General features: G+C 45.3%; 1 long non-coding RNA gene across 1 annotated transcript in view; it reads left to right on the forward strand.

Moving 5' to 3' along the window:
• The window catches only part of LOC113259589 (uncharacterized), a 60954-nt gene that overhangs the window by 39545 nt on the left and 6541 nt on the right, over positions 1-14868 (forward strand). The window contains exon 6 of the long non-coding RNA XR_008958916.1: positions 1426-1471. This is a non-coding gene — a long non-coding RNA (uncharacterized LOC113259589). The remainder of the gene's footprint in view (positions 1-1425; positions 1472-14868) is intronic.

The raw sequence follows: 14868 nt of genomic DNA on the forward strand, positions 1-14868 counted from the left end.
TAATGCATGGGTATCTTTTCTTGTTTTCAATCCCACAGATAAAAATCTTTTTCCAAAGATAGATATATATAGAGAGAAAAATTCCCCCTGGGATATTGTAATTTTCTCCTAGGACAGATACATTTCTCCATACACTTATCTTGAAATATTAGCTTACCCATTGTTCATGGAGTGGCTCTAGATCGAATGAGTTCAAGTGCATTTTATATAGAAAGATATATAATTTTTATATAGAGATCATAATTTTTTCTGTAAACATTTTGTTTCAGGTTAATCAGCATCATTGGTGGGTCCTCGAATGATTACAGCGGTTGTTCGCCGTGAGGGGTGGGGAAAGTATCGTCTAAGCAATCACATTGGACAGGAGTCTGAACTTGATAATGTTAACCTCTCAGACTTTATGCAGTCCTATTCAGATTGTTCTCTTGCAAAGTCCGGACCAAAGAGACCGATCAGGTTGAATGGAAAAGCTGCCGAAAACCAAGACTTCCCAGAGAAATGTCAGTCAGTCATGGCATTTTGTAGCTTTTGTGATAACCTTAAGCTGCTTGACGTGTATTAGTTTAACAGTCTATTCTTGCTTTTTTCCTTTTAATTAAAATTTACGAAATGCATAAAGAGTATAATTAAGAGAAGTAAGCACTGTTGGACACAGATGTCGGCCCCGTGCCAGAGAAAGGCCTTATACCGGAAGGTAGAAGGACCATGCTTCAGTTCTTTCTCTGCGCTTGTTGTGAATTTGGGAAGTCCCTTCACATTTTCAGGGGTCATCCTTCTTTGCAGAGTGGAGATGATAATGCTGATGTTGCCCATTATGGACTTTTTCCAGCTGTTTTTTTCCCCATTGTGTTCTTGTATATGGGCTTATTTTAAAGATATGAAACAAGGGTAAACTTAGCATCTTTAAAATATCTACCGAAAGCAAAGCATTACTTTGAATAGATTTGACATAGATTGTCGCCACCGTAAAAAAGGTAGGATTTTGAGGTAGGATTCTGACACGAAGAGGAGTGAGGCAGCTATTTTTGGAAATCCTGAAAAATTAAGCTCTGTCTTTCCTGAAGAGAGAAAAATAGCTCTTAAATTTATCTGGACATGGATATTTAAAAAAAAAAAAGTCCTCATTTGGGTTTTAAATGGGCCTCCGAGTGGGACGCCTGGGCGGCTCAGTCAGTGAAATGGGCCTCAGATGGGCTAGGGGTGATAGGCAGTTTGTGGCAAAGGCTTTCGTCTGTAGCTTGGCTTAACTTTTTCTGAATTACATAAAAAAATCGCTAAGCAGGTAACAAATTTCCTGAAGTGTTTCGATGTGGCTTTTGCCTGTGGTTAGGGTGTGAGATGCCTATTTTTAAAAAAGCAGGACATAAATAAAAGATATAAATAAAATATCATTTCGCTAACGTTTTTCTTTTTTATTTTCTCTAGCTTTTTCGAAGGGTGTTGAAGTCTGCTGAGATTTATTTTGATGAAGGTAAGGCGCTTCTCGTTATCAGGCAGTAAAGATGCTGTGTTATTGTTTACTGTTTCAGCAGCTCTGAAAGCTGCCATCTGAACACTTGTGGTTCTAATCGGCAGAAATAATGAAAAGCCATTTTTTTTGCTAGTTATGTCCAAAGCTTTGATTTACCTCTTCAGAAGTCAAAAGATTTATTACTGACACCTAAGGTGGTTTTGGAAGATAACGGGGTCACTGGAGCCCTGTGAGAGACTTTTGAGGTTTGATCTTGGGAACAATGGTTGGTGGATGGAGGAGGGTTTTCAGAGATGTAGACCGTGGCCATGGCCGCTGTGAGGCCAAGACAGACCAGGGGCTCCGCAGGTAGAGCGGTCCGGGCCACTCGGAGACCGTGTAGATTAAAATCACCACCTTGAGCTCTTCTTCCAGGAATGCCACGTGTTAAATGTAGCACATGCATTTTGAGGGCAGTCATGTGGCCTGACTGCTTCCGTAAATAACAGACAACCGCAGACTAGGAACAAGGGGACTACCTGGGTCTGATACGGCCATGTATGCGATCTTGAGAAAGTTGTCCGCATTTTCTGGACCCCAACCCAAGCTGGATTGATGACCATGGAGCTCAGATCTCCCAAATGAATTTACTTTATTTAAGTATGCATTTGTTGGAGGTCTAGACATTAGGCATCTAAATGTGAATAAAGCTCAGTTCTCGTGGCGGCGGTGAGCACGGTGCGTAGGGGACTACTTAGAGCGCGGTGCAGTAGGAGACATGCTGAAGAATGGATATGGCACGACGGACACACAGGTTGGGAAGCCATTTCTTTAGGGACAGAAGGACTAATCGGGAAATTAGAGATTGCTTTTGGGCTTCTTCTTATATGATGGTTCAGAAGAAAAGGCTGCCAGGGAAACAAAGGTGTTTCATATGAAGAGTCAGATATAAATATTTTTGGCTTTGCAGGCCACGCGATGTCTGTGGCAGCCACTCTGCTCTGACAGCGTAGCACGCAAGCAGCAGTGGAAGTGAATGCGCATGACTGCGTTCCAATAAAACTTTATTTACTGAGAAGGGCCCACTTTGCTTGTAGTCTTTAGTTTGTTGACTCCTGCTATAGAAAGATGATATGCAAAGATGAACTTCATCAAATACCAAGATTAACCCATTGTAATGCTTTCTTCCATCTTTGGAGTTTAAATGAACATGACTTCAGAGCTTTCTATATGGTATATATGTCTAAACGTGGGCACATGCAACAGACAATGGCTCATATGCTTACAGCATTTACAGTTTCCAGGCATGGTAGCCCAGCTTCCATCTTTCACACCTGCCGCTCACTGTCTCCCAGAGCTACGAGGCCGTGCGTGGGAAGCAGGGCACGTGTGACTCTCCTCTCCTCCAGGTTCTCAGCCAGTGATTGACTAGAGCTGGTGGATAAGTATCTGGGCTACTTCCTTCTAGAGGGGTCCCTCTCAGCATGGGCTCTATGGACTGTCTCTGAGTTCCCCAGTGGCAGTAAGTCCGATGGCTCGCTGTTGTACCCCCCCTTCACAACACGCTCTCACTGGCTTCTTACCTTCCCTGTCTCATGTACCCCCCCTCCCCACCTATAAGTCCATGCTTACCTCCCAAAGCACTGACTTGTACTCAACTGACTTGAACAATAATTTTCTTCCCTCCTTATTGATCAGGGTCATTAGCAGATGCCACTGATCTCTCTCCTGACCCCCTGAAGCTGCCCCCACCTCAAGCACCCACCTTCATCTCTTTTCCTCCTACGTTTGGTCTGGACACAGGTACACCCTGGACGTGTTGAGTGATCAGGGTTGGAGGAGCTCTGGAGAGATGGGGCTCACTGGGATGGGTTTGGAGGAGTAAGTCCAGACAGGCTGCAGAAGAGGAAGGGTCTGGTCATGCTGGGTCTTGAATGATTGGCTGACGAACTAGGATTTCATTTTGTACCAAGTTGAGCCACTGACAGTCTTTGGGGAGAGTGGCAAGAGTGTTCAATAACGTTCGAGAAGTACTTGTTGATTACCAACGTATGCCACGAATAGTGAGCAAGTGTAGCAGTGAGGACAGGGAGGTGTTGAAAAGTCACCTTACAAGTCACTTTATGAAACCGTTCCTGATCCTTCAGGTAGACAGTGCCGCTCTGCATCTCACCAGTCCTTCTAACATGGCACCTCTGTCACTTTAGTGCATCTATTAAATACTATCTGTCTCTACCCCTATGGCCTTAGTCACTTCTGCATAGCTTCATGCTACAGTTAACCATAATTAATGGGCTTCCCTCAACTGGTTCCCCCCCCCCCACACATGTGTTATTAGGTTAATAAAAACATTGAGCTCAGCCTTTAGGGAGAGAGAAGTCATAATTGGTCAACATGCTTCCTGAGAGGGGTAGTCTTCTTGACCAAAGACCATTGATCATCTTTACCCTGATGCCTGAGACCTCAGGGCTATTTACACACCAGTTAGGGGAGCTGCCTCTTGTCTCCACCAGATAAACGCTCAAGAAACTCTTGTACCCCTGGCTTAGGGATTCTCAACCTTTTTGAGTAAGAGGAACTCCGTGAAGTATTCATTGTGAAGAGTCCCAAACATACACAAATGTATTAATAATGAGAAGAATAATAGTGACTCTTCATATGCCCTTTACCCAGATTCAGCGGTCTAAAGTTTCCTGCCCTGCTTCCTCTATTCATTTCTTTTCATTTTTGCTTAAGTGTTTTAACATAATTCCCAACCAGATCTCATTTCACCTGTGCATATGCAAGTGTGCATCTCTTAAAAATATGGCCATTTCCTCATGTTTCCACAATGCACGGGCACACCTCACAAAATTAATCATTATTCCTTGGTATCGTCTAATGCCCAGTCTATACCACACTTAGATTTCGCTGATTGTTTGTTTGTTTGTTTGTTTGTTTCTTTTTTAACCCTTAGTTTGAATCAGGAATTAAATGAGACCCATCTATGTCATTTGCTTTTTGTGTTTTTCCTAAATTTCCCCTCTGGAAACTCAGTGCTCTCTGTGGTTTGACCTTACTTCCGTTGGCCTCATCTAGACTTGTGCTAGTCCTTCTTCACTGACAATTTTTCTCCTCCTTCTCCTTCTCTTTCTTTTTTGCCCTTTTTTCATAGTGGAGAATTAGGTTAAATGAAGGTAGTTTGGGTGGGATACCGAATTTGAATGTGTGTTTTCACATTAGAGTGCTGGTTCTCGTCTTTGAAGATTTGGCCTGAAGGTTAAAACGTCGTGAAAAGTAAAACTACAGGTGTAAACCTGGAGTCTTTTTACCCCTTACAGCTTTGGCCTTATTACCTGAAGCAATAAGTCTGACCCTTTTTCTTCAGTGTATTGAAACTAAAGAGTAAGTAGTTGATTCCCACTGTTTTTCCCACAAATTTTCAGCAGGGTAAGGCCAATTCACTGCTTGTTTTAGGCTTAAAACTGCTTCTGACATGTGGGGATGAAAGGTGGGATGTAATTGAAGTCACTGGGTATTGTGTGCATAAGATGGGAGAGTGAGTTGAATTTCAGGGGCTTTTTTGAAGCTTTCTCTCTTAACTAAAAATGTTGGCATTTTCTGCGAAGTTTGCTGTATGTTTATAGAGAAAGAGAGACTTCTCTTCAAGCACGGTGTGACATTTCTACAAAAATCAATGATTTAGAAGCAGGTAACTGAAATGAAATGTGCAACCTCACTTTCCATCTGTTGGAAAGCCTGCTGGGCTGGTTTTGAAATCTTCATACATGTTTGGTCTGCCTTCGGGGGGTAAAAATTATATTGACTCTGCACTTTGGAACACGGAACAAGTATCTTTTGGAATGTGGCAAGAAATAGAATAATCACCTAGTCCTACGTTTCCCAAATGGATTTTGCAGTATTTCCTTAATTTTTAGGAACTTTTAGCATGAGTGTTTATTTTTTCCTTTTATCTTGAAAGGTTTTCATCTTTATTAAACTTGATTACCTAATCCAGTGAAAGGGATGGTAATGAATGTGGCTCAGCACTGCCTTATCTGTGTGTCAAGTTGAAACTTGTTCTTTGATTATTAGAGGTAGTGAAGCTTATAGGAGCATGATGATGTTTTAATTTGAATTTTGAAAATTAAAAAAGCCAGGCACTAAATATTGACACAATGAAGAAGCAGAGCTCAATCCACTTTGAAATCCAGCCCCTCCCCCAGGATACTCGAGAATTTTTACATCTTCTTTAAAGTCCTTAAAATATAAAAGGATTAGCTTCTAAAGTGACTGATAAAGCCGGAGAGAAAAATAGGGAAGAGTATGGAAAGAGTCTAATGAAAACTCAGCACAGGGCTAGCACTTAATTCCATCTCACAATAACAAGAAAAAAGCATAATGGAGAGTGAGGAGTAGAGCCATTTACATAATAACTTCCTAGCAACAGCTGTAATGAACAAATACGGGCAGCTGAGTCAATTCTCTAAGACACTACCTCCCATCAGAGCTTAGGAAAAAGGGGGAAAGGAGGCGACAGTTAAATATGGGGAGAGTCCCAGAATTTGGGTTCTGTTCTATGTCATTTCAGACCAGATCACTTGATCTTTGTTACTGTGGCTTAAAACCGATTTGGCAAAGGAGAAGCAACCGGTGAGACAGACAGCATCTCCCTCCAGGCGTAGCAGGGGTGAATGGGTACTTACGGGGGAGGTCTGCCTTTTCTGGAAATGGGTGGGTAGGGCTGATGCCTGTGAGTTCCCTGACTTGGCTGCAACATGACTAACATCAAAATCCTCCCTTCCTCATCATCCTCATCTTCCTCAGCCACGTGGCCGCTCTCGTTTTGTTGAGTGCTTCCGTGCTCTGTCAGGCACGGTGCTGGGCACTTTACATATACTTCTTTCGGACCTTGCAATGCTCCTGTGAAAGTAGATATGACTATCTCCATTTCACAGATAAGGAACCTGAAGCTCAAAGAAGGAAAATCACGTGGCTAAAATCTCACGATTAATAATAAAGTAAAAAGAGCTCATTTTTGGGGCACCTGGGTGGCTCAGTCGTTAAGCGTCTGTCTTCCGCTTAGGGCCTGATCCCAGGTCCCTGGGATCGAGCCCCACATCAGGCTCCATGCTCCGCTGGGAGCCTGCTTCTTCCTCTCCCACTTCTCCTGCTTGTGTTCCCTCTCTCACTGGCTGTCTCTCTCTCTGTCAAATAAATAAATAAAAAATTTAAAAAAAAAAAGAGCTCATTTTTGTTGAGCACGTATTACGTACACTACGTGCCGGGCACTCTGCTAAGCGCTTTCCACGGATCGTCCGGCGTGACTGTATGCAGATCATACATGAGGCTGGAGAGACTCAGCGATGGCAGATAATTTGCCTGAGGTCATATAGCTGCTCAGAGGGAGCGCGGAACTTGAATCCAAGCAGCTGTGTGAGAAGGTGGGAGAATTAGGAGTCAGACCTAAGTGTGCTTGGTGCTGAACCGTGTTCACTCAGTATTCACTCACACTCGGGGGACCGAGAAGATGGTGCCAATGATCGTGTAACTGTGTTTCTTTAGAACCACGCCAGTGGATGTAACAAAATTATTAGTGGCCATATGGGGCTTCTGACAACTGATTAAGCCTGATCTTAGACAAAATCGTAGACAATCTGTGTGTGTGTGTGTGCTGCTTCTTTCTGCGGTAACCCAACTGGGCAGGATCTCACACCCCAGGACTTGCCATCAATATCCACTTAATTCACTCATCCTTTGCCTCATTCAAGTAACTGGCTGGATACTCTGAGAAAATTCTTTGTGCCACAACTTTAAGAACTAAGAATGGATCAAAGGATTCTCCTTACAAAATAGCACACACTTTTTTTTTTTTTAGCTGCAGATGTTTTCAGTGCTTTAACAAAATATATGACTAAACGTAGAATTTCAGGCCCTTGCAGGGAGCAAGAGGAGAGATCTTGATGTGTCTGTGTGTCTGCACAGTGGGAATGGGGGCCTGGCTCAAGAAGAATTTTCTGGGGAAAAGAGAGATTTGTGTTTTTCTCAAAAACTGTCAAACAGGCCCGTGGTGTTATTCCACTTTCATTGTGATCCCCAGACCTACTCTTTTCTCCCTATTGGCTAACAGGAAGACTCAGCAAGGGGCAGGGATCTGGGGAGATGTAGCCCAAGGAAAGTGGGTCAGTAGGCTGAGAGACAGGGGACAAATCTCTATTGAGTTGCCTACAGATAGAGTGCCTGTGTGTTCCAATTTTGCAGAATTACCTTCCCGGGTTAGTGTCTATACCCCAACCGCAGGGTCTGCAAAAATCCTTCCTGCTCAACACCCTGTTCCCTTCCTCTTGCCTTCAAGCTCTTCATCCTCCTCCAGCTCTGCTGTGATTTGGGGTAGCTGAGGGATTAACAGGTCCTTGCTTAACCACAGGTGAATGTCTGGACTGTCTTCTTTTAAGCGGGCTCCTCCCCCGCCCCTTTGAGTTCCCTTCTTTTCAAACAGGAAGGCTCCCTGGAGGGGCCCTCTTCCTGGCCTCCCTGCCGCCTGGAGGAGGGGGGACTGGGGCCCAGCTAGCACTGTGGGCGCGGGTTGCGCGGGGACCATCCGCACCTGGCTCCGGGTGACACGCTCGGCCGGGCCAATGCTGCTCCACGGGGCTCTTTGCTGCTCACACCTGAGGCCATTAAAAAAGGCCTAAAGCTTAACAAGCTGACGCGCTGGGGGATGAATTACCCGCTAACGACAGGCGCCGGGCTGCGCAGAGAAAACTGGGACAGCGGAGGAGGGCGGGAGGGTGGCGGCGGGGTGTCACCCGCGGAGGAGTTCACCCGGCTTGTGGGCACCACCTCCTGGCAGCCTTCCCTTCGAGTCCAGGTCGGGTGGATGCGCTCCCCGGGGACTCCAGGGCCGAGGGGATTACAGCCACCTACTCCGTTCTCCAGCGCCAGCGTCTTAAGGTCATTAGGTAAAATCTTCTACAAATCGTTTCTTTTTTCCTCTCTCACATTTGCACTCTCTGTTCCTGACTAATCCTGGGATTTGAAAAATTCTTTGATTTCCAGGCTTGCCACGGTAGGTGAGAGACACTGACATCACTTGTTTTTCCAGCTTTTGTTTTGCGTCCAGCAGAAAGTTTTTGCATCTGAGACAAAATGGTGCCCCAGCAAGATTTCTTATTTCTTCTTTCCTAGGCGGAAAAAAAAAATTTGCAGTTTACTTTTGCAGTACGAATCCCCCACCCCTCTTTTAGAGAATGTAGTTGACAGCAACTAACATCCTATGTTAATAGACCAGTAATTGCTACATTTCATACCATGTAGGTTTCCCTCTGAAACCTCAAGGACATTCGGATGCTGTGGTGGGGGCTTAAATGTAGCAGCTAATGTGCTATTCCAGCAAGCACTTCCCCACCTCTCATCGTTTTATTGAACCTTTAAGTGGAGCTTGTGCTTCTCAAGGTAGGAGGAGGGCTTTGCGATGGAGTTCCATGGTTTAGTTTGGTTCTTTAGAGAAGATGCTAAGACCCCCAATTGCATCAAGAGATGCATTTGCTGGCATGGGTTTCAGATGAAAGCATGAATTCTCACTCACTTGCTGAACGCTGTGGTTTCAAATGAGGGTTTTGGAGACGAAGCTGGGAAACCTCGCAACCCAAAGCTCTTAGCAGAAATCACCAGCTTGGATTTGTGTATTGGCTTTGCCACAAAGTTTTAGCTCAACCCTGTTTCAGTGGCTATGATGTCTTACGAATACGAATATTTTCTGGTGTTTAACCTGAAGCCCTCTTGCTGTCACCGAAAGTCTGTGGCTTGGAACAACTGAGGCACCTGTCCTGCAGCGTGGACCTTATTACTTCATCGGGTGTCACCCTCTATTAAGTTGAATAAACAGCTTTCTGCTGACCGAAACACAAAAAGAAAATGCAAAAGGCTGGGGCTTTCCTTTTGTCGTTCATCCTCTCTTTTTGATCCTTGCAAAGGGTTGAAATACATGTTTCAGGGTTCAGCCAGTGAGGTTGTGTTTTTTATTAGTGATGGCCCTGGTTGGCGTCCTAGACTTGAATTGACCGTTTACTATAGGTTTGATTGACTTGGTCACAGCCAGACCAAAGGAAGCCACTCTTCGAGGCATCTGTCACCACCTTTCCCCACCCCCCTTTTGCCTTCCAAGGGGGAAGGCAAAGCAGTCTCTCTAATAGCAAGTGGTGAAAAACATCTTTGTTGCTTTTTCATTAAATGGTAAAAGAGAATTAAGTCAGTTGGCAACAGGTGCCTGATCCACCATGCGCGGGGGAGGCGCCAGGTGACGTGGCTCCGTGCCTGTGGATCTAGAGCAAGCTGAAATTGTCACCGCCACCACCCCTGAGCGAAGTCCATTTAGTTCCGGCAGTTGGATCATTTGGCAAATGTTTGAATCATCACCCAGGGTTTCACAGATGCATCTTGGCTGCAGAGACCCTTCTCTTAGTCATGTAGCAAAAGAAGAGAGGAGAAAGAAGGGAGAGTCGATAAAGCAGATGCAGTGCTCATTGCCCACGAGTGAGCACCTGGAGGACTGGCCATTACGGAGTTCGTGGAAAGATGGCCTTTTCCTCCATGACCCGAACAGCTGAAGAAGGATCAGGTGATGAGGGACCAGAGAAGGCTGGCATCTTTGAAATTTTTAAATAAGGGCTTTGTACTGAGAGCGTTACATGTGGCCCAGGTAGCTGAAGACCCCTTTAGAACTCGAGGCTATAAGAGAGCCTTACTTTAATTACTTACAGTGAGGAAAGCTCTTCAGCTGCTGGTTGGAATATATGTAAACAGATCAGACATCCCACAAGTTTTTGATCTTGAACACCACTGTAATTGAGTATCCCACACGGAACGGGAAGGTGAGGGGTCATTCTTACTGAAATATATTCCAAAGTCTCTGATGCCGAAGCCTTTATCTACTTATTAAAGATGTTAGTTATGAAAAAAGTTCTTATCTTGGAGACTTTGATAGCTGTTACGAATCTTGAAAGCACTATTTTCTTGGACTGTTTTTGTCAAATCAGATTTCATTTGGAGAAATAATTCTCCCTCCTGGCCTTATGATATCTCAAGGTACCACTCATTCTTTCCTTCAGTACTGAAAACTTTTCTGTTTTCAAAACTTTTCATAGATCTTTCCAGTACAACACTTGGTCACATCACCTTGTCTCAAAACTTGTGATGGCTCTCCGTGGCCCTTTGAATCTTGGAAGGACAGGGACTGTAGAAGGTGGAAATTATCTCCCCAACATTTTTTTCTGTCCCTGACTTATGTCCAATACCAGAGACTTTACTACGTCTGGAAGTAATCGATGTCATTATTAGGTAGTCCGAGGTAGTAACACGCTTGCTTTTGTACTGAGGTGAAAGCAGTTCCCTGAGGCACCAGTCCGACCCCATGACAGCAACAACTACCACAACTTTGGCGTTTTTTAGGATATGACGTTTGAAGACATTACTCTGTCTTGCTATTCACCAGTGTGAGCTTGGAGTCTCTTCTATTCCGTGTGTCTGGTGTCAAGACTAGAAAAACCTGTGGGTACAGTTGTGCTCACCATGGCTCCTCTCAAAGGGTGCGGCCAGATCAAGCCCACCCTTATGAGCTTTCAAGAGCGGCCCTGCCGGCCTATTATATCTACCTGCCCCTTGCTTCCAGGCCTTCCCAGTACAAATCCCCAAAATCCGGCTGGCCTCTCACTGTTCCTCACATACAGGAATGATAATTCTTCTCTTTTTGGTCTGTCTGAAAGAAAGCAGAGAAATCTGAGTTACGATCATGTGTACCCTCATGATTTCAGGATCCCACTGTAGGTGGAGTGCTGATGCTGGATGAATGAATTGTGGTCTCTGCCATCTTGGGGCGAACAGTAAGCTTCTTAGATGGACGGTCCAAAACAGAGAACAAAGAGATTAGCGATTGCAAATTTCAGTAAGTGCCACACCGCTGAGAGCCGTGGGGTGCCGCGCCAGAGAATTAGGCCTTGGGTAGGTCTGTGTGTAGGAAACCCGATTTCCATAGGATTGTCAGAAAGGTCTCTCTGGGGAGACCGTATTGAAGTGCTGCCTGAAGGAAGGTGAGAAGCTGGCTCTGTGAAGAGTGGAGGAAGAGGAGAAGGGGGGAAAGAGAAGGAGGCGGGAGAAGAGGGAGAAGAAGCAGCAGCAGAGGAGGAGACAGCCGCACGCACAGGCATTGGGTTCGGTGCTCAAGGAACCTAGAGAAGCAACGAGGGGCTGGGCTGTGGAGAGAGTGTTAAAGACAAAGGCCAGATCTTGAGTTTTGCAAGCCATTTGAAGACTTGAACTTGTCCCTAAAAGAAAGGGAAGTTCTATTTTGAAGGTAATAAAACAGAAGTGGGGGGGGGGGTTGCACGTGTGTACATGCCAGAGGGAGGGAGAGAGAGGGAGGGAGGGAGGAGTTTTAGTTTCAGAAAGGTCCCCCTGGCAGCTGTGTGAAGAAGGATGTGTGTGTCCAGCCCTGAGAGGGGTGCCATGGAGGGGGTGGTGAGCATGCCTGTCTGATCAGAGCTTGTTCTGAGCTGGTGTCAGGGTCATCGTGTGGGAAGTTAGAGCACCGGGGTAGAGCTCTGGGTGTGTCTGCCCGTCAGGTGTCAGGTGGGCTTGTTCAGAGGAAGCTCAGGCAAGAATGGTGAAGAGCCAACACTTAGATCCGGGGCTGTTGGTCAGTTCCCTCCACCGTCTTGCTCTCTCCTAGGGACCTAGAAAGCCACCTGACCCTAGGGATCCAGGGACTCCAGAGGGAAGGGCAGCACTATTTGGAAGAGGAGCTGGAAATCGTGACAGATGCATACGTGGGTCTTCCTGAGTTATGGATGGGAGACACCGGGAGAAATGTCACATGATGGAGACTGGATGGGCTTCATTCAGTCTGTACCCACAACCCTCATCTTTTCAACCTGGCTCACTGGGCTTTCTCAAAACTTATACGAGGATCAAGGTAGTGAAGAGGTAGGGGAGGTGTGTTCTTCACCCCAGCCTCGAGGGGGCTATTCTTCCCCCCAGTCCCTTCCCCCATTTCCCTCCCATTTTTCTCAACCCCCTCCAGTCCTTCCTTAAGCATACCCAAACCACAGTCCACACCACAACCCAGTGAAATGACACGAAGGATTCAGCCTTATGCGGTCCTCAGCCCTGGAACCTCTGCTGCTAGGGCCTCTCCCCATAAGCAGACATCACAGGAGGAAAGAACGTTGTTCGTAGTTACCTGACTCCTGCAGTTGAGGAGAGCCAACCTGCTCTGAGTCCAAGTGGAAGAGGACTGGGGAGAGGGAGGGGAAATTAGCGGTGGGAGAGAGGGAACTCAGAAGGGGAGAAAAGCCATTGGGAAATTGTATCCGTTTCTGCTGGGTGGATTCTATAATGAGACTTCGTCCCTATTTCTCCAAGGAAACATCAGTTGAACATGACTTTCCCCTGATCCACAGAATTGGTTTTTTTTTTTTTTTTTTTGGCAGTCATGAGTTAAGATGCTTTTGCCAGCTTGATGGGGAGAGTGGGGCGTGTCTGTGGGGCAACGTGAAATCGGCTCACAACCATGTGAAAGAAAGGGCGTGCCTGCCACACACACACACACACACGTGTATATACTGGTTTTGTCTTGAGTTTTAGTTGCCTACAGGTTTTGGTTACTCATGAGGCCGTGAGCATTAAAATTCTCCATTATCGTTGCTTCACGAAAGAGAAGAATCTGGTACTCCCAGAACCCTGGCACGGGATTCTGTAATTGCATTATATTTCATAATTGTTTGGAGCTGGATTATTTGTCCAATTCCATCACACATGATTATTTCCTTCTCTGGCCTTATAAATTGGATAAAGCTCTTATCAGTATTCGCTCAGACATAGGCAACAGCCTGAGTTTTCAGGCCCTCACATCGTGCTTAAAGAGAATTTTAACGTATCTAAAAATACCAGGCCCGGCGCTATTTGTTTAACGCCATTATTGCAGAGCCCCCTTTTTTTTTTTGGACTAAACCAATCCCAGCTGCAGAAAGCAAAGATTACAATGAATGAAAATCCATAAACCGGGAGCCCTGCTAACTGGCAGATCGTCGATGGAGAAAACTCCGTGTCCCCTGCCTGGGGTCAGCTCACAGGGTCTTCGGCAGAGAAGGGTAACTTATCACTGCTGCAGGTGGACAGCCAGGACACTGGTCTTCTTGGAGTCCCTTGTCAGGGGTCTCAGAGCCCGGCTGGGCAGGGACAGAGGCACTTTGTGGCAGATGAGGCTCCAGACCAGCGGGGTTATTGGTACCGGGCAGACATGGTGTCTGCCTTCCTTTCTCTGTCCATCACCTGTGTTTGTAGGCACCGTCCCGGATGTTTGAACACACAGTTGCTTTCCACCAGCCTTAGGAAGGATGCAGAGTTGGTGTGATTTCGGTGCACAGGAGAGAGATTCCTGTCTATAGGCTCAGAGCAGTTTTGTATCACAAATGCAAGTCAGACTTCACTGTGTCTTGAACCTTTGCTTTCTGACTCTGTGTTGAGTGCTCTTTCCACAACATTTTGCTGGCTCAATCCAGTCCCTGGGGCGAATGCTCCTCACTGTGCAATCAAAGGCTTGAGTCAGAGAAAGGCCGAGAAGGCTGGGTTTGAACATTCTTGACGTCAACAGAGATTGGAACAGAGAGAGAAGAGGAGGAGGGTTTAGGCTTTTGTCCAAGGGATTGGCTCAAGCTGTTTTGTGGAAGTTGTGTAGACCAGGGGACATTCAACAACGTGGCCTGGAATCTGGGCAGGTGTAGGTAGCTGCGACCCACACCTGGGCTTGAGGTGACATCCTTTGCGTTACACCCCTGTGGATTTGGGTATTTCTAGCTGCAGCCCCCGGGTATCATACAGTAAGTAAGGACTTACAAATACCCTGTCTTGTGTATGTTTATGGCAAGGGCAGCAAATCCTTTTAAAGGAAGGAACCGTGAGCACTTCCTGTGTGAGGGGACTCTGATGTACTTTAAAAGGAAATGCTCATTATTTTGATTTTTATTGTTAGCTGTAATATTCTTTACAATCGCAATGTATCTCTAACCAGCTTTTATAGAGTTAAATAGTCTAGTTAAAAAAAAAAGAATGTCAAAAAAGTTAAAATTTCTAAAAATGGTTTCTGGGTAGGATTTATTTAAAATCTACTTATGTATTAATATATACAAATAACAAATATAAACAATGTCAAAAAGCAAGAAACACAATCAGTGTTTAAAATTCTATTATTATTCAACTAGGAAAAAGCTGTTCTATTTTTCTTTTTAAAGAACAGCTTTTCTGAGTAGTCGCTAAAATTACTGATAATACAGCATGATACATTTCATAATTTTACAAGCGCATCTTAATTTCTCTTGTGTTTCTTTCCTTCTGCTTCTCAGCTTTGCATCCCATTTCGTTGTAAAAGTTTTCTGTTCTTTTCT

This window comes from Ursus arctos, unplaced genomic scaffold (genome assembly GCF_023065955.2).
Source record: "Ursus arctos isolate Adak ecotype North America unplaced genomic scaffold, UrsArc2.0 scaffold_13, whole genome shotgun sequence".
Taxonomy (NCBI): Eukaryota; Metazoa; Chordata; class Mammalia; order Carnivora; family Ursidae; genus Ursus; species Ursus arctos.